The following is a 23,650-nucleotide window of genomic DNA, read 5'->3' as shown; positions in this document are numbered from 1 at the left end:
GTTGGATGGGGTACAGTGTGTGTGTGGGAGGGTGGGGAGTGTTGGATGGGGTACAGTGTGTGTGGGGGAGGTGGGGGAGTGTTGGATGGGGTACAGTGTGTGTGTGGGGAGGTGGGGGGTGTTGGATGGGGTACAGTGTGTGTGGGGGAGGGTGGGGAGTGTTGGATGGGGTACAGATTGATTGTGGGGGAGGGTGGGGAGTGTTGGATGGGGTACAGTGTGTGTGTGTGGGAGGGTGGGGAGTGTTGGATGTTGTACAGTGTGTGTGGGGGGAGGGTGGGGAGTGTTGGATGGGGTACAGTGTGTGTGTGGGAGGGTGGGGAGTGTTGGATGGGGTACAGTGTGTGTGGGGGAGGGTGGGGAGTGTTGGATGGGGTACAGTGTGTGTGGGGAGGGTGGGGAGTGTTGGATGGGGTACAGTGTGTGTGTGGGAGGGTGGGGAGTGTTGGATGGGGTACAGTGTGTGTGTAGGGGAGGGTGGGGAGTGTTGGATGGGGTACAGTGTGTGTGTAGGGGAGGGTGGGGAGTGTTGGATGGGGTACAGTGTGTGTGTGGGGAGGGTGGGGGTGTTGGATGGGGTACAGTGTGTGTGTGTGGGAGGGTGGGGGGTGTTGGATGGGGTACAGTGTGTGTGTGGGAGGGTGGGGAGTGTTGGATGGGGTACAGTGTGTGTGTGTGGGAGGGTGGGGGAGTGTTGGATGGGGTTACAGTGTGTGTGTGGGGAGGGTGGGGAGTGTTGGATGGGGTACAGTGTGTGTGTGGGAGGGTGGGGAGTGTTGGATGGGGTACAGTGTGTGTGGGGAGGGTGGGGAGTGTTGGATGGGGTACAGTGTGTGTTGGGGAGGGTGGGGAGTGTTGGATGGGGTACAGTGTGTGTGTGGGAGGGTGGGGAGTGTTGGATGGGGTACAGTGTGTGTGTGGGAGGGTGGGGAGTGTTGGATGGGGTACAGTGTGTGTGTGGGGAGGGTGGGGAGTGTTGGATGGGGTACAGTGTGTGTGTGTGGGGGAGGGTGGGGAGTGTTGGATGGGGTACAGTGTGTGTGGGGGAGGGTGGGGATTGTTGGATGGGGTACAGTGTGTGTGTGGGAGGGTGGGGGAGTGTTGGATGGGGTACAGTGTGTGTCGGGGAGGGTGGGGAGTGTTGGATGGGGTACAGTGTGTGTGTGGGAGGGTGGGGAGTGTTGGATGGGGTACAGTGTGTGTGGGGGAGGGTGGGGAGTGTTGGATGGGGTACAGTGTGTGTGTGGGAGGGTGGGGGGTGTTGGATGGGGTACAGTGTGTGTGTGGGAGGGTGGGGGAGTGTTGGATGGGGTACAGTGTGTGTGTGTGGGAGGGTGGGGAGTGTTGGATGGGGTACAGTGTGTGTGTGGGAGGGTGGGGAGTGTTGGATGGGGTACAGTGTGTGTGGGGGAGGGTGGGGGGTGTTGGATGGGGTACAGTGTGTGTGTGGGGGAGGGTGGGGAGTGTTGGATGGGGTACAGTGTGTGTGTGGGAGGGTGGGGAGTGTTGGATGGGGTACAGTGTGTGTGGTGGAGGGCTGGGGAGTGTTGGATGGGGTACAGTGTGTGTGTGGGAGGGTGGGGAGTGTTGGATGGGGTACAGTGTGTGTGTGGGAGGGTGGGGAGTGTTGGATGGGGTACAGTGTGTGTGGGGGAGGGTGGGAGTGTTGGATGGGGTACAGTGTGTGTGGGGGAGGGTGGGGGTGTTGGATGGGGTACAGTGTGTGTGTGGGAGGGTGGGGGTGTTGGATGGGGTACAGTGTGTAGTGGGGAGGGTGGGGAGTGTTGGATGGGGTACAGTGTGTGTGGGGGAGGGTGGGGGTGTTGGATGGGTACAGTGTGTGTGTGGAGGGTGGGGAGTGTTGGATGGGGTACAGTGTGTGTGGGGGAGGGTGGGGAGTGTTGGATGGGGTACAGTGTGTGTGGGGGAGGGTGGGGAGTGTTGGATGGGGTACAGTGTGTGTGGGGGAGGGTGGGGGGTGTTGGATGGGGTACAGTGTGTGTGTGGGAGGGTGGGGAGTGTTGGATGGGGTACAGTGTGTGTGTGGGAGGGTGGGGAGTGTTGGATGGGGTACAGTGTGTGTGGGGGAGGGTGGGGAGTGTTGGATGGGGTACAGTGTGTGTGGGGAGGGTGGGGAGTGTTGGATGGGGTACAGTGTGTGTGGGGGAGGGTGGGGGGTGTTGGATGGGGTACAGTGTGTGTGTGGGGGAGGGTGGGGAGTGTTGGATGGGGTACAGTGTGTGTGTGGGGGAGGGTGGGAGTGTTGGATGGGGTACAGTGTGTGTGGGTGAGGGTGGGGAGTGTTGGATGGGGTACAGTGTGTGTGGGGGAGGGTGGGGAGTGTTGGATGGGGTACAGTGTGTATGGGGAAGGTGGGGAGTGTTGGATGGGGTACAGTGTGTGTGGGGGAGGGTGGGGAGTGTTGGATGGGGTACAGTGTGTGTGGGGGAGGGTGGGGGGTGTTGGATGGGGTACAGTGTGTGTGGGGGAGGGTGGGGAGTGTTGGATGGGGTACAGTGTGTGTGTGGGGAGGGTGGGGAGTGTTGGATGGGGTACAGTGTGTGTGTGGGGAGGGTGGGGAGTGTTGGATGGGGTACAGTGTGTGTGTGTGGGAGGGTGGGGGGTGTTGGATGGGGTACAGTGTGTGTGTGGGGTAGTGTGGGGGTTGTTGGATGGGGTACAGTGTGTGTGGGGGAGGGTGGGGAGTGTTGGATGGGGTACAGTGTGTATGGGGGAGGGTGGGGAGTGTTGGATGGGGTACAGTGTGTGTGTGGGGAGGGTGGGGAGTGTTGGATGGGGTACAGTGTGTGTGTGGGGAGGGTGGGGAGTGTTGGATGGGGTACAGTGTGTGTGGGGGAGGGTGGGGAGTGTTGGATGGGGTACAGTGTGTGTGGGGAGGGTGGGGAGTGTTGGATGGGGTACAGTGTGTGTGGGGGAGGGTGGGGAGTGTTGGATGGGGTACAGTGTGTGTGTGGGAGGGTGGGGGGTGTTGGATGGGGTACAGTGTGTGTGTGGGAGGGTGGGGGAGTGTTGGATGGGGTACAGTGTGTGTGTGGGGGAGGGTGGGGAGTGTTGGATGGGGTACAGTGTGTGTGTGGGGAGGGTGGGGGGTGTTGGATGGGGTACAGTGTGTGTGGGGGAGGGTGGGGAGTGTTGGATGGGTACAGTGTGTGTGGGGAGGGTGGGGAGTGTTGGATGGGTACAGTGTGTGTGTGGGAGGGTGGGGAGTGTTGGATGGGGTACAGTGTGTGTGGGGAGGGTGGGGAGTGTTGGATGGGTACAGTGTGTGTGTGGGAGGGTGGGGGGTGTTGGATGGGGTACAGTGTGTGTGGGGGAGGGTGGGGAGTGTTGGATGGGGTACAGTGTGTGTTTGGGAGGGTGGGGAGTGTTGGATGGGGTACAGTGTGTGTGTGGGAGGGTGGGGAGTGTTGGATGGGGTACAGTGTGTGTGTGGGAGGGTGGGGAGTGTTGGATGGGGTACAGTGTGTGTGTGGGAGGGTGGGGAGTGTTGGATGGGGTACAGTGTGTGTGTGGGAGGGTGGGGAGTTTTGGATGGTGTACAGTGTGTCTGTGGAGGAGGGTGGAGAGTGTTGGATGGGGTACAGTGTGTGTGTGGGGGAGGGTGGGGAGTGTTGGATGGGGTACAGTGTGTGTGTGTGGGAGGGTGGGGGTGTTGGATGGGGTACAGTGTGTGTGTGGGAGGGTGGGGAGTGTTGGATGGGGTACAGTGTGTGGTGGGAGGGTGGGGAGTGTTGGATGGGGTACAGTGTGTGTGTGGGGAGGGTGGGGAGTGTTGGATGGGGTACAGTGTGTGTGGGGAGGGTGGGGAGTGTTGGATGGGGTACAGTGTGTGTGTGGGAGGGTGGGGAGTGTTGGATGGGGTACAGTGTGTGTGTGGGAGGGTGGGGAGTGTTGGATGGGTACAGTGTGTGTGGGGAGGGTGGGGAGTGTTGGATGGGGTACAGTGTGTGTGTGGGAGGGTGGGGAGTGTTGGATGGGGTACAGTGTGTGTGTGGGGAGGGTGGGGAGTGTTGGATGGGGTACAGTGTGTGTGTGGGGGAGGGTGGGGGGTGTTGGATGGGGTACAGTGTGTGTGTGTGGGAGGGTGGGGAGTGTTGGATGGGGTACAGTGTGTGTGGGGGAGGGTGGGGAGTGTTGGATGGGGTACAGTGTGTGTGTGGGAGGGTGGGGAGTGTTGGATGGGGTACAGTGTGTGTGTGGGGAGGGTGGGGGGTGTTGGATGGGGTACAGTGTGTGTGGGGGAGGGTGGGGAGTGTTGGATGGGGTACAGTGTGTGTGTGGGAGGGTGGGGAGTGTTGGATGGGGTACAGTGTGAGTGTGTGGGAGGGTGGGGGGTGTTGGATGGGGTACAGTGTGTGTGTGGGAGGGTGGGGGGTGTTGGATGGGGTACAGTGTGTGTGTGGGGGAGGGTGGGAGTGTTGGATGGGGTACAGTGTGTGTGTGGGAGGGTGGGGGTGTTGGATGGGGTACAGTGTGTGTGTGGGAGGGTGGGGGAGTGTTGGATGGGGTACAGTGTGTGTGTGGGAGGGTGGGGAGTGTTGGATGGGGTACAGTGTGTGTGTGGGGAGGGTGGGGGTGTTGGATGGGGTACAGTGTGTGTGTGGGAGGGTGGGGAGTGTTGGATGGGGTACAGTGTGTGTGGGGGAGGGTGGGGAGTGTTGGATGGGGTACAGTGTGTGTGTGGGAGGGTGGGGAGTGTTGGATGGGGTACAGTGTGTGTGGGGGAGGGTGGGGGGTGTTGGATGGGGTACAGTGTGTGTGTGGGAGGGTGGGGAGTGTTGGATGGGGTACAGTGTGTGTGTGGGAGGGTGGGGAGTGTTGGATGGGGTACAGTGTGTGTGGGGGAGGGTGGGGGTGTTGGATGGGGTACAGAGTGTGTGTGGGAGGGTGGGGGGTGTTGGATGGGGTACAGTGTGTGTGTGCGAGGGTGGGGAGTGTGGATGGGGTACAGTGTGTGTGTGGAGGGTGGGAGTGTTGGATGGGGTACAGTGTGTGTGGGAGGGTGGGGAGTGTTGGATGGGGTACAGTGTGTGTGGGGGAGGGTGGGGAGTGTTGGATGGGGTACAGTGTGTGTGTGTGGGAGGGTGGGGAGTGTTGGATGGGGTACAGTGTGTGTGTGGGGGAGGGTGGGGAGTGTTGGATGGGGTACAGTGTGTGTGGGGGTGGGTGGGGAGTGTTGGATGGGGTACAGTGTGTGTGTGGGAGGGTGGGAGGGTTGGATGGGGTACAGTGTGTGTGTGGGGAGGGTGGGGAGTGTTGGATGGGGTACAGTGTGTGTGTGGGAGGGTGGGGAGTGTTGGATGGGGTACAGTGTGTGTGGGGGAGGGTGGGGAGTGTTGGATGGGGTACAGTGTGTGTGGGGGAGGGTGGGGAGTGTTGGATGGGGTACAGTGTGTGTGTGGGAGGGTGGGGAGTGTTGGATGGGGTACAGTGTGTGTGTGGGAGGGTGGGGTGTGTTGGATGGGGTACAGTGTGTGTGTGGGTGGGTGGGGAGTGTTGGATGGGGTACAGTGTGTGTGTGTGGGAGGGTGGGGAGTGTTGGATGGGGTACAGTGTGTGTGGGGGAGGGTGGGGAGTGTTGGATGGGGTACAGTGTGTGTGTGGGGGAGGGTGGGGGGTGTTGGATGGGGTACAGTGTGTGTGGGGGAGGGTGGGGGGTGTTGGATGGGGTACAGTGTGTGTGGGGGAGGGTGGGGAGTGTTGGATGGGGTACAGTGTGTGTGGGGAGGGTGGGGAGTGTTGGATGGGGATACAGTGTGTGTGTGGGAGGGTGGGGAGTGTTGGATGGGGTACAGTGTGTGTGGGGAGGGTGGGGTGTGTTGGATGGGGTACAGTGTGTGTGTGGGGAGGGTGGGGGGTGTTGGATGGGGTACAGTGTGTGTGTGGGAGGGTGGGGAGTGTTGGATGGGGTACAGTGTGTGTGTGGGGAGGGTGGGGAGTGTTGGATGGGGTACAGTGTGTGTGTGGGGAGGGTGGGGAGTGTTGGATGGGGTACAGTGTGTGTGTGGGGAGGGTGGGGAGTGTTGGATGGGGTACAGTGTGTGTGGGGGAGGGTGGGGAGTGTTGGATGGGGTACAGTGTGTGTGTGGGGGAGGGTGGGGAGTGTTGGATGGGGTACAGTGTGTGTGGGGGAGGGTGGGGAGTGTTGGATGGGGTACAGTGTGTGTGGGGGAGGGTGGGGGTGTGTTGGATGGGGTACAGTGTGTGGGGGGGAGGGTGGGGAGTGTTGGATGGGGTACAGTGTGTGTGTGGGAGGGTGGGGAGTGTTGGATGGGGTACAGTGTGTGTTGGGGAGGGTGGGGAGTGTTGGATGGGGTACAGTGTGTGTGTGGGAGGGTGGGGAGTGTTGGATGGGGTACAGTGTGTGTGTGGGAGGGTGGGGAGTGTTGGATGGGGTACAGTGTGTGTGGGGGAGGGTGGGGAGTGTTGGATGGGGTACAGTGTGTGTGTGGGAGGGTGGGGAGTGTTGGATGGGGTACAGTGTGTGTGTGGGGAGGGTGGGGAGTGTTGGATGGGGTACAGTGTGTGTGTGGGAGGGTGGGGAGTGTTGGATGGGGTACAGTGTGTGTGTGGGGGAGGGTGGGGAGTGTTGGATGGGGTACAGTGTGTGTGTGGGGAGGGTGGGGAGTGTTGGATGGGGTACAGTGTGTGTGTGGGAGGGTGGGGGTGTTGGATGGGGTACAGTGTGTGTGTGGGAGGGTGGGGAGTGTTGGATGGGGTACAGTGTGTGTGTGGGAGGGTGGGGAGTGTTGGATGGGGTACAGTGTGTGTGGGGAGGGTGGGGAGTGTTGGATGGGGTACAGTGTGTGTGTGGGGAGTGTGGGGAGTGTTGGATGGGGTACAGTGTGTGTGTGGGAGGGTGGGGAGTGTTGGATGGGGTACAGTGTGTGTGTGGGGAGTGTGGGGTGTGTTGGATGGGGTACAGTGTGTGTGTGGGAGGGTGGGGGGTGTTGGATGGGGTACAGTGTGTGTGTGGGAGGGTGGGGAGTGTTGGATGGGGTACAGTGTGTGTGTGGGGAGGGTGGGGAGTGTTGGATGGGGTACAGTGTGTGTGGGGGAGGGTGGGGGGTGTTGGATGGGGTACAGTGTGTGTGTGTGGGAGGGTGGGGAGTGTTGGATGGGGTACAGTGTGTGTGGGGGAGGGTGGGGAGTGTTGGATGGGGTACAGTGTGTGTGTGGGAGGGTGGGGAGTGTTGGATGGGGTACAGTGTGTGTGTGGGGGAGCGTGGGGAGTGTTGGATGGTGTACAGTGTGTGTGTGGGAGGGTGGGGAGTGTTGGATGGGGTACAGTGTGTGTGTGGGAGGGTGGGGGAGTGTTGGATGGGGTACAGTGTGTGTGTGGGGAGGGTGGGGAGTGTTGGATGGGGTTACAGTGTGTGTGTGGGAGGGTGGGGAGTGTTGGATGGGGTACAGTGTGTGTGTGGGGAGTGTGGGGAGTGTTGGATGGGGTACAGTGTGTGTGGGGGAGGGTGGGGAGTGTTGGATGGGTACAGTGTGTGTGTGGGGAGGGTGGGGAGTGTTGGATGGGGTACAGTGTGTGTGGGGGAGGGTGGGGAGTGTTGGATGGGGTACAGTGTGTGTGTGGGGAGGGTGGGGGTGTTGGATGGGGTACAGTGTGTGTGGGGGAGGGTGGGGAGTGTTGGATGGGGTACAGTGTGTGTGGGGGAGGGTGGGGAGTGTTGGATGGGGTACAGTGTGTGTGTGGGAGGGTGGGGAGTGTTGGATGGGGTACAGTGTGTGTGTGGGGAGGGTGGGGAGTGTTGGATGGGGTACAGTGTGTGTGTGGGAGGGTGGGGAGTGTTGGATGGGGTACAGTGTGTGTGTGGGAGGGTGGGGAGTGTTGGATGGGGTACAGTGTGTGTGTGGGAGGGTGGGGAGTGTTGGATGGGGTACAGTGTGTGTGGGGAGGTGGGGAGTGTTGGATGGGGTACAGTGTGTGTGGGGAGGGTGGGGAGTGTTGGATGGGGTACAGTGTGTGTGGGGGAGGGTGGGGAGTGTTGGATGGGGTACAGTGTGTGTGGGGAGGGTGGGGAGTGTTGGATGGGGTACAGTGTGTGTGTGGGGAGGGTGGGGAGTGTTGGATGGGGTACAGTGTGTGTGTGGGGAGGGTGGGGAGTGTTGGATGGGGTACAGTGTGTGTGTGGGAGGGTGGGGAGTGTTGGATGGGGTACAGTGTGTGTGTGGGGAGGGTGGGGAGTGTTGGATGGGGTACAGTGTGTGTGGGGGAGGGTGGGGAGTGTTGGATGGGGTACAGTGTGTGTGGGGGAGGGTGGGGGTGTTGGATGGGGTACAGTGTGTGTGGGGGAGGGTGGGGGGTGTTGGATGGGGTACAGTGTGTGTGTGGGAGGGTGGGGAGTGTTGGATGGGGTACAGTGTGTGTGGGGGAGGGTGGGGAGTGTTGGATGGGGTACAGTGTGTGTGTGGGAGGGTGGGGAGTGTTGGATGGGGTACAGTGTGTGTGTGGGAGGGTGGGGAGTGTTGGATGGGGTACAGTGTGTGTGGGGAGGGTGGGGGGTGTTGGATGGGGTACAGTGTGTGTGTGGGAGGGTGGGGAGTGTTGGATGGGGTACAGTGTGTGTGGGGGAGGGTGGGGAGTGTTGGATGGGGTACAGTGTGTGTGTGGGAGGGTGGGGGTGTTGGATGGGGTACAGTGTGTGTGTGGGAGGGTGGGGAGTGTTGGATGGGGTACAGTGTGTGTGTGGGGGAGGGTGGGAGTGTTGGATGGGGTACAGTGTTTGTGTGGGTTGGTGGGGAGGGTTGGATGGGGTACAGTGTGTGTGGGGGAGGGTGGGGAGTGTTGGATGGGGTACAGTGTGTGTGTGGGGAGGGTGGGGAGTGTTGGATGGGGTACAGTGTGTGTGGGGAGGGTGGGGGAGTGTTGGATGGGGTACAGTGTGTGTGGGGGAGGGTGGGGAGTGTTGGATGGGTACAGTGTGTGTGTGGGAGGGTGGGGAGTGTTGGATGGGGTACAGTGTGTGTGTGGGGAGGGTGGGGAGTGTTGGATGGGGTACAGTGTGTGTGTGGGAGGGTGGGGAGTGTTGGATGGGGTACAGTGTGTGTGTGGGAGGGTGGGGAGTGTTGGATGGGGTACAGTGTGTGTGTGGGAGGGTGGGGGGTGTTGGATGGGGTACAGTGTGTGTGTTGGGGAGTGTGGGGAGTGTTGGATGGGGTACAGTGTGTGTGGGGGAGGGTGGGGAGTGTTGGATGGGGTACAGTGTGTGTGTGGGAGGGTGGGGAGTGTTGGATGGGGTACAGTGTGTGTGTGGGAGGGTGGGGGAGTGTTGGATGGGGTACAGTGTGTGTGTGGGAGGGTGGGGAGTGTTGGATGGGGTACAGTGTGTGTGGGGGAGGGTGGGGAGTGTTGGATGGGGTACAGTGTGTGTGGGGGAGGGTGGGGAGTGTTGGATGGGGTACAGTGTGTGTGTGGGAGGGTGGGGAGTGTTGGATGGGGTACAGTGTGTGTGGGGGAGGGTGGGGAGTGTTGGATGGGGTACAGTGTGTGTGGGGGTGGGTGGGGAGTGTTGGATGGGGTACAGTGTGTGTGTGGGAGGGTGGGGAGTGTTGGATGGGGTACAGTGTGTGTGTGGGAGGGTGGGGAGTGTTGGATGGGGTACAGTGTGTGTGTGGGAGGGTGGGGAGTGTTGGATGGGGTACAGTGTGTGTGGGGGAGGCTGGGGAGTGTTGGATGGGGTACAGTGTGTGTGAGGGAAGGTGGGGAGTGTTGGATGGGGTACAGTGCGTGTGTGGGAGGGTGGGGGGTGTTGGATGGGGTACGGTGTGTGTGTGGGAGGGTGGGGAGTGTTGGATGGGGTACAGTGTGTGTGTGGGGAGGGTGGGGAGTGTTGGATGGGGTACAGTGTGTGTGTTGTGGAGGGTGGGGAGTGTTGGATGGGGTACAGTGTGTGTGAGGGTGGGGGGTGTTGGATGGGGACAGTGTGTGTGGGAGGGTGGGAGTGTTGGATGGGTACAGTGTGTGTGGGGAGGGTGGGGAGTGTTGGATGGGGTACAGTGTGTGTGTGGGAGGGTGGGGAGTGTTGGATGGGGTACAGTGTGTGTGTGGGGGAGGGTGGGGTGTGTTGGATGGGGTACAGTGTGTGTGTGGGGAGGGTGGGGAGTGTTGGATGGGGTACAGTGTGTGTGTGGGAGGGTGGGGAGTGTTGGATGGGGTACAGTGTGTGTGTGGGAGGGTGGGGAGTGTTGGATGGGGTACAGTGTGTGTGGGGAGGGTGGGGAGTGTTGGATGGGGTACAGTGTGTGTGTGGGAGGGTGGGGGGTGTTGGATGGGGTACAGTGTGTGTGTGGGAGGGTGGGGAGTGTTGGATGGGGTACAGTGTGTGTGGGGGAGGGTGGGGAGTGTTGGATGGGGTACAGTGTGTGTGTGTGGGGGAGGGTGGGGAGTGTTGGATGGGGTACAGTGTGTGTGGGGAGGGTGGGGGGTGTTGGATGGGGTACAGTGTGTGTGGGGGAGGGTGGGGAGTGTTGGATGGGGTACAGTGTGTGTGGGGAGGGTGGGGAGTGTTGGATGGGGTACAGTGTGTGTGGGGGAGGGTGGGGAGTGTTGGATGGGGTACAGTGTGTGTGGGGGAGGGTGGGGAGTGTTGGATGGGGTACAGTGTGTGTGGGGGAGGGTGGGGAGTGTTGGATGGGGTACAGTGTGTGTGTGGGAGGGTGGGGAGTGTTGGATGGGGTACAGTGTGTGTGTGGGAGGGTGGGGAGTGTTGGATGGGGTACAGTGTGTGTGTGGGAGGGTGGGGAGTGTTGGATGGGGTACAGTGTGTGTGTGGGAGGGTGGGGAGTGTTGGATGGGGTACAGTGTGTGTGGGGGAGGGTGGGGAGTGTTGGATGGGGTACAGTGTGTGTGGGGGAGGTGGGGGAGTGTTGGATGGGGTACAGTGTGTGTGTGGGGAGGGTGGGGAGTGTTGGATGGGGTACAGTGTGTGTGGGGGAGGGGGGGGAGTGTTGGATGGGGTACAGTGTGTGTGGGGGAGGGTGGGGAGTGTTGGATGGGGTACAGTGTGTGTGGGGGAGGGTGGGGAGTGTTGGATGGGGTACAGTGTGTGTGTGGGGAGGGTGGGGAGTGTTGGATGGGGTACAGTGTGTGTGTGGGAGGGTGGGGAGTGTTGGATGGGGTACAGTGTGTGTGGGGAGGGTGGGGAGTGTTGGATGGGGTACAGTGTGTGTGTGGGAGGGTGGGGAGTGTTGGATGGGGTACAGTGTGTGTGTGGGGAGGGTGGGGAGTGTTGGATGGGGTACAGTGTGTGTGGGGGAGGGTGGGGAGTGTTGGATGGGGTACAGTGTGTGTGTGGGAGGGTGGGGAGTGTTGGATGGGGTACAGTGTGTGTGTGGGGAGGGTGGGGAGTGTTGGATGGGGTACAGTGTGTGTGGGGGAGGGTGGGGAGTGTTGGATGGGGTACAGTGTGTGTGTGGGGAGGGTGGGGAGTGTTGGATGGGGTACAGTGTGTGTGGGGGAGGGTGGGGGGTGTTGGATGGGGTACAGTGTGTGTGTGGGGAGGGTGGGGAGTGTTGGATGGGGTACAGTGTGTGTGTGGGGAGGGTGGGGAGTGTTGGATGGGGTACAGTGTGTGTGTGGGAGGGTGGGGAGTGTTGGATGGGGTACAGTGTGTGTGTGGGGAGGGTGGGGAGTGTTGGATGGGGTACAGTGTGTGTGGGGGAGGGTGGGGAGTGTTGGATGGGGTACAGTGTGTGTGTGGGAGGGTGGGGGTGTTGGATGGGGTACAGTGTGTGTGTGGGAGGGTGGGGAGCGTTGGATGGGGTACAGTGTGTGTGGGGAGGGTGGGGAGTGTTGGATGGGGTACAGTGTGTGTGGGGGAGGGTGGGGAGTGTTGGATGGGGTACAGTGTGTGTGTGGGAGGGTGGGGAGTGTTGGATGGGGTACAGTGTGTGTGGGGGAGGGTGGGGAGTGTTGGATGGGGTACAGTGTGTGTGTGGGGAGGGTGGGGGTGTTGGATGGGGTACAGTGTGTGTGTGGGGAGGGTGGGGAGTGTTGGATGGGGTACAGTGTGTGTGTGGGAGGGTGGGGAGTGTTGGATGGGTACAGTGTGTGTGGGGGAGTCTGGGGAGTGTTGGATGGGGTACAGTGTGTGTGTGGGAGGGTGGGGGGTGTTGGATGGGGTACAGTGTGTGTGTAGGGGAGCGTGGGGAGTGTTGGATGGGGTACAGTGTGTGTGGGGGAGGGTGGGAGTGTTGGATGGGGTACAGTGTGTGTGTGGGGAGGGTGGGGAGTGTTGGATGGGGTACAGTGTGTGTGTGGGGAGGGTGGGGAGTGTTGGATGGGGTACAGTGTGTGTGTGGGAGGGTGGGGAGTGTTGGATGGGGTACAGTGTGTGTGTGGGAGGGTGGGGAGTGTTGGATGGGGTACAGTGTGTGTGTGGGGGGGGGGGGGGTGTTGGATGGGGTACAGTGTGTGTGTGTGGGTGGGTGGGGAGTGTTGGATGGGGTACAGTGTGTGTGGGGGAGGGTGGGGAGTGTTGGATGGGGTACAGTGTGTGTGTGGGAGGGTGGGGAGTGTGGATGGGGTACAGTGTGTGTGTGGGGAGGGTGGGGAGTGTTGGATGGGGTACAGTGTGTGTGTGGGGAGGGTGGGGAGTGTTGGATGGGGTACAGTGTGTGTGGGGGGGTGGGGAGTGTTGGATGGGGTACAGTGTGTGTGGGGGAGGGTGGGGAGTGTGGATGGGGTACAGTGTGTGTGTGGGAGGGTGGGGAGTGTTGGATGGGGTACAGTGTGTGTGTGGGAGGGTGGGGAGTGTTGGATGGGGTACAGTGTGTGTGTGGGAGGGTGGGGAGTGTTGGATGGGGTACAGTGTGTGTGTGGGGAGGGTGGGGAGTGTTGGATGGGGTACAGTGTGTGTGTGGGGAGGGTGGGGAGTGTTGGATGGGGTACAGTGTGTGTGTGGGAGGGTGGGGAGTGTTGGATGGGGTACAGTGTGTGTGTGGGGAGGGTGGGGAGTGTTGGATGGGGTACAGTGTGTGTGTGGGAGGGTGGGGAGTGTTGGATGGGGTACAGTGTGTGTGTGGGAGGGTGGGGAGTGTTGGATGGGGTACAGTGTGTGTGGGGGAGGGTGGGGAGTGTTGGATGGGGTACAGTGTGTGTGGGGGAGGGTGGGGAGTGTTGGATGGGGTACAGTGTGTGTGTGTGGGAGGGTGGGGAGTGTTGGATGGGGTACAGTGTGTGTGGGGGAGGGTGGGGAGTGTTGGATGGGGTACAGTGTGTGTGGGGGAGGGTGGGGGGTGTTGGATGGGGTACAGTGTGTGTGTGGGAGGGTGGGGAGTGTTGGATGGGGTACAGTGTGTGTGTGGGAGGGTGGGGGAGTGTTGGATGAGGTACAGTGTGTGTGTGGGGAGGGTGGGGAGTGTTGGATGGGGTACAGTGTGTGTGTGGGAGGGTGGGGAGTGTTGGATGGGGTACAGTGTGTGTGTGGGAGGGTGGGGAGTGTTGGATGGGGTACAGTGTGTGTGTGGGGAGGGTGGGGAGTGTTGGATGGGGTACAGTGTGTGTGTGGGAGGGTGGGGAGTGTTGGATGGGGTACAGTGTGTGTGTGGGTGGGTGGGGGTGTTGGATGGGGTACAGTGTGTGTGTGGGGAGGGTGGGGAGTGTTGGATGGGGTACAGTGTGTGTGTGGGAGGGTGGGGAGTGTTGGATGGGGTACAGTGTGTGTGTGGGAGGGTGGGGAGTGTTGGATGGGGTACAGTGTGTGTGTGGGGAGGGTGGGGAGTGTTGGATGGGGTACAGTGTGTGTGTGGGAGGGTGGGGAGTGTTGGATGGGGTACAGTGTGTGTGTGGGAGGGTGGGGAGTGTTGGATGGGGTACAGTGTGTGTGTGGGGGAGGGTGGGGAGTGTTGGATGGGGTACAGTGTGTGTGTGGGAGGGTGGGGAGTGTTGGATGGGGTACAGTGTGTGTGTGGGGAGTGTGGGGTGTGTTGGATGGGGTACAGTGTGTGTGGGAGGGTGGGGAGTGTTGGATGGGGTACAGTGTGTGTGTGGGAGGGTGGGGGGTGTTGGATGGGGTACAGTGTGTGTGTGGGAGGGTGGGGAGTGTTGGATGGGGTACAGTGTGTGTGTGGGGAGGGTGGGGAGTGTTGGATGGGGTACAGTGTGTGTGTGGGAGGGTGGGGAGTGTTGGATGGGGTACAGTGTGTGTGTGGGAGGGTGGGGGGTGTTGGATGGGGTACAGTGTGTGTGTGGGAGGGTGGGGAGGGTTGGATGGGGTACAGTGTGTGTGGGGGAGGGTGGGGAGTGTTGGATGGGGTACAGTGTGTGTGTGGGAGGGTGGGGAGTGTTGGATGGGGTACAGTGTGTGTGGCGGTGGTTGGGGAGTGTTGGATGGGGTACAGTGTGTGTGTGGGAGGGTGGGGAGTGTTGGATGGGGTACAGTGTGTGTGGGGGAGGGTGGGGCGCGTTGGATGGGGTACAGTGTGTGTGGGGGAGGGTGGGGGGTGTTGGATGGGGTACAGTGTGTGTGGGGGAGGGTGGGGAGTGTTGGATGGGGTACAGTGTGTGTGTGGGAGGGTGGGGAGTGTTGGATGGGGTACAGTGTGTGTGTGTGGGACGGTGGGGTGTGTTGGATGGGGTACAGTGTGTGTGTGGGGGAGGGTGGGGGTGTTGGATGGGGTACAGTGTGTGTGTGGGGAGGGTGGGGGGTGTTGGATGGGGTACAGTGTGTGTGTGGGAGGGTGGGGAGTGTTGGATGGGGTACAGTGTGTGTGGGGGAGGGTGGGGAGTGTTGGATGGGGTACAGTGTGTGTGGGGGAGGGTGGGGAGTGTTGGATGGGGTACAGTGTGTGTGGGGAGGGTGGGGAGTGTTGGATGGGGTACAGTGTGTGTGTGGGAGGGTGGGGGGTGTTGGATGGGGTACAGTGTGTGTGGGGGAGGGTGGGGAGTGTTGGATGGGGTACAGTGTGTGTGGGGGAGGGTGGGGAGTGTTGGATGGGGTACAGTGTGTGTGTGGGAGGGTGGGGAGTGTTGGATGGGGTACAGTGTGTGTGGGGAGGGTGGGGAGTGTTGGATGGGGTACAGTGTGTGTGTGGGAGGGTGGGGAGTGTTGGATGGGGTACAGTGTGTGTGTGGGGAGGGTGGGGAGTGTTGGATGGGGTACAGTGTGTGTGGGGGAGGGTGGGGGGTGTTGGATGGGGTACAGTGTGTGTGGGGGAGGGTGGGGAGTGTTGGATGGGGTACAGTGTGTGTGGGGGAGGGTGGGGAGTGTTGGATGGGGTACAGTGTGTGTGTGGGGAGGGTGGGGAGTGTTGGATGGGGTACAGTGTGTGTGGGGAGGGTGGGGAGTGTTGGATGGGGTACAGTGTGTGTGTGGGGAGGGTGGGGAGTGTTGGATGGGGTACAGTGTGTGTGTGGGGAGGGTGGGGAGTGTTGGATGGGGTACAGTGTGTGTGTGGGAGGGTGGGGAGTGTTGGATGGGGTACAGTGTGTGTGTGGGAGGGTGGGGAGTGTTGGATGGGGTACAGTGTGTGTGTGGGGAGGGTGGGGAGTGTTGGATGGGGTACAGTGTGTGTGTGGGGAGGGTGGGGAGTGTTGGATGGGGTACAGTGTGTGTGTGGGGAGGGTGGGGAGTGTTGGATGGGGTACAGTGTGTGTGGGGGAGGGTGGGGAGTGTTGGATGGGGTACAGTGTGTGTGTGGGGAGGGTGGGGAGTGTTGGATGGGGTACAGTGTGTGTGTGGGGAGGGTGGGGGGTGTTGGATGGGGTACAGTGTGTGTGGGGGAGGGTGGGGAGTGTTGGATGGGGTACAGTGTGTGTGTGGGGAGGGTGGGGAGTGTTGGATGGGGTACAGTGTGTGTGTGGGAGGGTGGGGAGTGTTGGATGGGGTACAGTGTGTGTGTGGGGAGGGTGGGGAGTGTTGGATGGGGTACAGTGTGTGTGTGGGGAGGGTGGGGAGTGTTGGATGGGGTACAGTGTGTGTGTGGGAGGGTGGGGAGTGTTGGATGGGGTACAGTGTGTGTGGGGGAGGGTGGGGAGTGTTGGATGGGGTACAGTGTGTGTGGGGGAGGGTGGGGAGTGTTGGATGGGGTACAGTGTGTGTGTGGGAGGGTGGGGAGTGTTGGATGGGGTACAGTGTGTGTGTGGGAGGGTGGGGAGTGTTGGATGGGGTACAGTGTGTGTGTGGGAGGGTGGGGAGTGTTGGATGGGGTACAGTGTGTGTGTGGGGAGGGTGGGGAGTGTTGGATGGGGTACAGTGTGTGTGTGGGGAGGGTGGGGGTGTTGGATGGGGTACAGTGTGTGTGTGGGGAGGGTGGGGAGTGTTGGATGGGGTACAGTGTGTGTGTGGGGAGGGTGGGGAGTGTTGGATGGGGTACAGTGTGTGTGTGGGGAGGGTGGGGGTGTTGGATGGGGTACAGTGTGTGTGGGGGAGGGTGGGGAGTGTTGGATGGGGTACAGTGTGTGTGGGGAGGGTGGGGAGTGTTGGATGGGGTACAGTGTGTGTGTGGGAGGGTGGGGAGTGTTGGATGGGGTACAGTGTGTGTGGGGGAGGGTGGGGAGTGTTGGATGGGGTACAGTGTGTGTGTGGGGAGGGTGGGGAGTGTTGGATGGGGTACAGTGTGTGTGTGGGGAGGGTGGGGGTGTTGGATGGGGTACAGTGTGTGTGTGGGAGGGTGGGGAGTGTTGGATGGGGTACAGTGTGTGTGGGGGAGGGTGGGGAGTGTTGGATGGGGTACAGTGTGTGTGTGGGAGGGTGGGGAGTGTTGGATGGGGTACAGTGTGTGTGGGGGAGGGTGGGGAGTGTTGGATGGGGTACAGTGTGTGTGTGGGAGGGTGGGGAGTGTTGGATGGGGTACAGTGTGTGTGGGGGAGGGTGGGGAGTGTTGGATGGGGTACAGTGTGTGTGTGGGAGGGTGGGGAGTGTTGGATGGGGTACAGTGTGTGTGTGGGAGGGTGGGGAGTGTTGGATGGGGTACAGTGTGTGTGTGGGGAGGGTGGGGAGTGTTGGATGGGGTACAGTGTGTGTGGGGGAGGGTGGGGAGTGTTGGATGGGGTACAGTGTGTGTGTGGGAGGGTGGGGAGTGTTGGATGGGGTACAGTGTGTGTGGGGGAGGGTGGGGAGTGTTGGATGGGGTACAGTGTGTGTGGGGGAGGGTGGGGAGTGTTGGATGGGGTACAGTGTGTGTGGGGGAGGGTGGGGAGTGTTGGATGGGGTACAGTGTGTGTGTGGGAGGGTGGGGAGTGTTGGATGGGGTACAGTGTGTGTGGGGAGGGTGGGGAGTGTTGGATGGGGTACAGTGTGTGTGGGGGAGGGTGGGGAGTGTTGGATGGGGTACAGTGTGTGTGTGGGGAGGGTGGGGAGTGTTGGATGGGGTACAGTGTGTGTGTGGGAGGGTGGGGAGTGTTGGATGGGGTACAGTGTGTGTGGGGGAGGGTGGGGGGTGTTGGATGGGGTACAGTGTGTGTGTGGGAGGGTGGGGAGTGTTGGATGGGGTAAAGTGTGTGTGTGGGGGAGTGTTGGATGGGGTACAGTGTGTGTAGGGGAGGGTGGGGAGTGTTGGATGGGGTACAGTGTGCGTGTGGGGAGGGTGGGGAGTGTTGGATGGGGTACAGTGTGTGTGTGGGAGGGTGGGGGTGTTGGATGGGGTACAGTGTGTGTGTGGGAGGGTGGGGAGTGTTGGATGGGGTACAGTGTGTGTGTGGGAGGGTGGGGGGTGTTGGATGGGGTACAGTATGTGTGTGGGAGGGTGGGGAGTGTTGGATGGGGTACAGTGTGTGTGTGTGGGAGGGTGGGGGGTGTTGGATGGGGTACAGTGTGTGTGGGGGAGGGTGGGGAGTGTTGGATGGGGTACAGTGTGTGTGGGGGAGGGTGGGGAGTGTTGGATGGGGTACAGTGTGTGTGGGGGAGGGTGGGGAGTGTTGGATGGGGTACAGTGTGTGTGTGGGAGGGTGGGGGGTGTTGGACGGGGTACAGTGTGTGTGTGGGAGGGTGGGGGGTGTTGGATGGGGTACAGTGTGTGTGGGGGAGGGTGGGGGGTGTTGGATGGGGTACAGTGTGTGTGTGGGGGAGGGTGGGGAGTGTTGGACAGGGTACAGTGTGTGTGTGGGAGGGTGGGGAGTGTTGGATGCGGTACAGTGTGTGCGTGGGAGGGTGGGGATTGTTGGATGGGGTACAGTGTGTGCGGGGGAGGGTGGGGATTGTTGGATGGGGTACAGTGTGTGTGGGGGAGGGTGGGGAGTGTTGGATGGGGTACAGTGTGTGTGTGTGGGAGGGTGGGGGGTGTTGGATGGGGTACAGTGTGTGTGTGGGAGGGTGGGGAGTGTTGGATGGGGTACAGTGTGTGTGTGGGAGGGTGGGGGGTGTTGGACGGGGTACAGTGTGAGTGTGGGGGAGGGTGGGGGGTGTAGGATGGGGTACAGTGTGTGTGTGGGAGGGTGGGGAGTGTTGGATGGGGTACAGTGTGTGTGTGGGAGGGTGGGGAGTGCTGGATGGGGTACAGTGTGTGTGTGGGGGAGGGTGGGGTGTGTTGGATGGGGTACAGTGTGTGTGGGGGAGGGTGGGGATTGTTGGATGGGGTACAGTGTGTGTGTGGGGGAGGGTGGGGGGTGTTGGATGGGGTACAGTGTGTGTGTGGGGGAGGGTGGGGAGTGTTGGATGGGGTACAGTGTGTGTGTGTGGGAGGGTGGGGGGTGTTGGATGGGGTACAGTGTGTGTGTGGGAGGGTGGGGAGTGTTGGATGGGGTACAGTGTGTGTGTGTGGGAGGGTGGGGGGTGTTGGATGGGGTACAGTGTGTGTGTGTGGGAGGGTGGGGAGTGTTGGATGGGGTACAGTGTGTGTGTGTGGGAGGGTGGGGAGTGTTGGATGGGGTACAGTGTGTGTGGGGGAGGGTGGGGAGTGTTGGATGGGGTACAGTGTGTGTGTGGGAGGGTGGGGAGTGTTGGATGGGGTACAGTGTGTGTGTGGGAGGGTGGGGAGTGTTGGATGGGGTACAGTGTGTGTGGGGGAGTGTGGGGAGTGTTGGATGGGGTACAGTGTGTGTGGGGGAGGGTGGGGGGTGTTGGATGGGGTACAGTGTGTGTGTGGGGGAGGGTGGGGGGTGTTGGATGGGGTACAGTGTGTGTGTGTGGGAGGGTGGGGAGTGTTGGATGGGGTACAGTGTGTGTGTGCGGGAGGGTGGGGAGTGTTGGATGGGGTACAGTGTGTGTGTGGGGAGGGTGGGGGGTGTTGGATGGGGTACAGTGTGTGTGGGGGAGGGTGGGGGGTGTTGGATGGGGTACAGTGTGTGTGGGGGAGGGTGGGGGGTGTTGGATGGGGTACAGTGTGTGTGGGGGAGGGTGGGGAGTGTTGGATGGCGTACATTGTGTGTGTGGGGGAGGGTGGGGGGTGTTGGATGGGGTACAGTGTGTGTGGGGGAGGGTGGGGAGTGTTGGATGGGGTACAGTGTGTGTGTGTGGGAGTGTGGGGAGTGTTGGATGGGGTACAGTGTGTGTGGGAGGGTGGGGAGTGTTGGATGGGGTACAGTGTGTGTGGGGGAGGGTGGGGGGTGTTGGATGGGGTACAGTGTGTGTGTGGGGGAGGGTGGGAGGTGTTGGATGGGGTACAGTGTGTGTGGGGGAGGTTGGGGAGTGTTGGATGGGGTACAGTGAGTGTGGGGGAGGGTGGGGAGTGTTGGATGGGGTACAGTGTGTGTGTGGGAGGGTGGGGAGTGTTGGATGGGGTACAGTGTGTGTGGGGGAGGGTGGGGAGTGTTGGATGGCGTACATTGTGTGTGTGGGGAGGGTGGGGGGTGTTGGATGGGGTACAGTGTGTGTGGGGGAGGGTGGGGAGTGTTGGATGGGGTACAGTGTGTGTGTGTGGGAGTGTGGGGAGTGTTGGATGGGGTACAGTGTGTGTGGGAGGGTGGGGAGTGTTGGATGGGGTACAGTGTGTGTGGGGGAGGGTGGGGGGTGTTGGATGGGGTACAGTGTGTGTGTGGGGGAGGGTGGGAGGTGTTGGATGGGGTACAGTGTGTGTGGGGAGGTTGGGGAGTGTTGGATGGGGTACAGTGAGTGTGGGGGAGGGTGGGGAGTGTTGGATGGGGTACAGTGTGTGTGTGGGAGGGTGGGGAGTGTTGGATGGGGTACAGTGTGTGTGTGGGAGGGTGGGGGGTGTTGGATGGGGTACAGTGTGTGTGGGGGAGGGTGGGGAGTGTTGGATGGGGTACAGTGTGTGTGGGGGAGTGTGGGGGCTGTTGGATGGGGTACAGTGTGTGTGTGTGGGAGGGTGGGGGGTGTTGGATGGGGTACAGTGTGTGTGTGGGGAGGGTGGGGAGTGTTGGATGGGGTACAGTGTGTGTGGGGGAGGGTGGGGAGTGTAGGATGGGGTACAGTGTGTGTGGGAGGGTGGGGAGTGTTGGATGGGGTACAGTGTGTGTGGGGGAGGGTGGGGGGTGTTGGATGGGGTACAGTGTGTGTGTGGGAGGGTGGGGAGTGTTGGATGGGGTACAGTGTGTGTGGGGGAGGGTGGGGGGTGTTGGATGGGGTACAGTGTGTGTGTGTGGGAGGGTGGGGAGTGTTGGATGGGGTACAGTGTGTGTGGGGGAGGGTGGGGAGTGTTGGATGGGGTACAGTGTGTGTTTGTGGGAGGGTGGGGAGTGTTGGATGGGGTACAGTGTGTGTGTGGGAGGGTGGGGGGTGTTGGATGGGGTACAGTGTGTGTGTGGGGGAGGGAGGGGAGTGTTGGATGGGGTACAGTGTGTGTGGGGAGTGTTGGATGGGGTCCAGTGTGTGTGTGGGAGGGTGGGGAGTGTTGGATGGGGTACAGTGTGTGTAGGGGAGTGTGGGGAGTGTTGGATGGGGTACAGTGTGTGTGTGGGAGGGTGGGGGGTGTTGGATGGGGTACAGTGTGTGTGTGGGAGGGTGGGGAGTGTTGGATGGGGTACAGTGTGTGTGTGGGGGAGGGTGGGGAGTGTTGGATGGGGTACAGTGTGTGTGTCGGGGAGGGTGGGGAGTGTTGGATGGGGTACAGTGTGTGTGTGGGGGAGGGTGGGGAGTGTTGGATGGGGTACAGTGTGTGTGTGTGAGGTTGGGGAGTGTTGGATGGGGTACAGTGTGTGTGGGGGAGGGTGGGGTGTGTTGGATGGGGTACAGTGTGTGTGTGGGAGGGTGGGGAGTGTTGGATGGGGTACAGTGTGTGTGTGGGAGGGTGGGGAGTGTTGGATGGGGTACAGTGTGTGTAGGGGAGTGTGGGGGGTGTTGGATGGGGTACAGTGTGTGTGTGTGGGAGGGTGGGGAGTGTTGGATGGGTTACAGTATGTGTGTGGGAGGGTGGGGGGTGTTGGATGGGGTACAGTATGTGTGTGGGAGGGTGGGGAGTGTTGGATGGGGAACAGTGTGTGTGTGTGGGAGGGTGGGGGGTGTTGGATGGGGTACAGTGTGTGTGGGGGAGGGTGGGGAGTGTTGGATGGGGTACAGTGTGTGTGGGGGAGGGTGGGGAGTGTTGGATGGGGTACAGTGTGTGTGTGGGAGGGTGGGGGGTGTTGGACGGGGTACAGTGTGTGTGTGGGAGGGTGGGGGGAGTTGGACGGGGTACAGTGTGTGTGGGGGAGTGTGGGGTGTGTTGGATGGGGTACAGTGTGTGTGTGGGAGGGTGGGGAGTGTTGGATGGGGTACAGTGTGTGTGTGGGGGAGGGTGGGGAGTGTTGGATGGGGTACAGTGTGTGTGGGGGAGGGTGGGGGGTGTTGGATGGGGTACAGTGTGTGTGTGGGAGGGTGGGGGGTGTTGGATGGGGTACAGTGTGTGTGGGGGAGGGTGGGGGGTGTTGGATGGGGTACAGTGTGTGTGTGGGGAGGGTGGGGAGTGTTGGACAGGGTACAGTGTGTGTGTGGGAGGGTGGGGAGTGTTGGATGCGGTACAGTGTGTGCGTGGGAGGGTGGGGAGTGTTGGGTGGGGTACAGTGTGTGTGTGGGAGGGTGGGGATTGTTGGATGGGGTACAGTGTGTGCGGGGGAGGGTGGGGATTGTTGGATGGGGTACAGTGTGTGTGGGGGAGGGTGGGGAGTGTTGGATGGGGTACAGTGTGTGTGGGGGAGGGTGGGGAGTGTTGGATGGGGTACAGTGTGTGTGTGTGGGAGGGTGGGGGGTGTTGGATGGGGTACAGTGTGTGTGTGGGAGGGTGGGGAGTGTTGGATGGGGTACAGTGTGTGTGTGGGAGGGTGGGGGGTGTTGGACGGGGTACAGTGTGAGTGTGGGGGAGGGTGGGGGGTGTTGGATGGGGTACAGTGTGTGTGTGGGAGGGTGGGGGGTGTTGGACGGGGTAGTGTGTGTGTGGGGGAGGGTGGGGATTGTTGGATGGGGTACAGTGTGTGTGGGGGAGGGTGGGGGGTGTTGGATGGGGTACAGTGTGTGTGTGGGGGAGGGTGGGGAGTGTTGGATGGGGTACAGTGTGTGTGGGGGAGGGTGGGGTGTGTTGGATGGGGTACAGTGTGTGTGGGGGAGGGTGGGGAGTGTTGGATGGGGTACAGTGTGTGTGTGGGAGGGTGGGGGGTGTTGGATGGGGTACAGTGTGTGTGTGTGGGAGGGTGGGGGGTGTTGGATGGGGTACAGTGTGTGTGTGTGGGAGGGTGGGGGGTGTTGGACGGGGTACAGTGTGTGTGGGGGAGGGTGGGGATTGTTGGATGGGGTACAGTGTGTGTGTGGGGGAGGGTGGGGGGTGTTGGATGGGGTACAGTGTGTGTGGGGGTGGGTGGGGGGTGTTGGATGGGGTACAGTGTGTGTGTGGGAGGGTGGGGAGTGTTGGATGGGGTACAGTGTGTGCGGGGGAGGGTGGGGGGTGTTGGATGGGGTACAGTGTGTGTGTGGGAGGGTGGGGAGTGTTGGATGGGGTACAGTGTGTGTGTGTGGGAGGGTGGGGGGTGTTGGACGGGGTACAGTGTGTGTGGGGGAGGGTGGGGATTGTTGGATGGGGTACAGTGTGTGTGTGGGGGAGGGTGGGGGGTGTTGGATGGGGTACAGTGTGTGTGGGGGTGGGTGGGGGGTGTTGGATGGGGTACAGTGTGTGTGTGGGAGGGTGGGGAGTGTTGGATGGGGTACAGTGTGTGTGTGTGGGAGGGTGGGGGGTGTTGGATGGGGTACAGTGTGTGTGGGGGAGTGTGGGGAGTGTTGGATGGGGTACAGTGTGTGTGGGGGAGGGTGGGGGGTGTTGGATGGGGTACAGTGTGTGTGGGGGAGGGTGGGGAGTGTTGGATGGGGTACAGTGTGTGTGTGCGGGAGGGTGGGGAGTGTTGGATGGGGTACAGTGTGTGTGGGAGGGTGGGGAGTGTTGGATGGGGTACAGTGTGTGTGTGTGGGAGGGTGGGGGGTGTTGGATGGGGTACAGTGTGTGTGTGGGAGGGTGGGGAGTGTTGGACGGGGTACAGTGTGTGTGGGGGAGGGTGGGGGGTGTTGGATGGGGTACAGTGTGTGTGTGGGAGGGTGGGGGGAGTTGGATGGGGTACAGTGTGTGTGTGGGAGGGTGGGGAGTGTTGGATGGGGTACAGTGTGTGTGGGGGAGGGTGGGGAGTGTTGGATGGGGTACAGTGTGTGTGGGAGGGTGGGGGGAGTTGGATGGGGTACAGTGTGTGTGTGGGAGGGTGGGGAGTGTTGGATGGGGTACAGTGTGTGTGGGGGAGGGTGGGGAGTGTTGGATGGGGTACAGTGTG

The sequence above is a fragment of the Carcharodon carcharias genome, chromosome 5 (genome assembly GCF_017639515.1).
Source record: "Carcharodon carcharias isolate sCarCar2 chromosome 5, sCarCar2.pri, whole genome shotgun sequence".
Taxonomy (NCBI): domain Eukaryota; kingdom Metazoa; phylum Chordata; class Chondrichthyes; order Lamniformes; family Lamnidae; genus Carcharodon; species Carcharodon carcharias.
Note: the sequence above shows the minus strand (reverse complement) of the source record.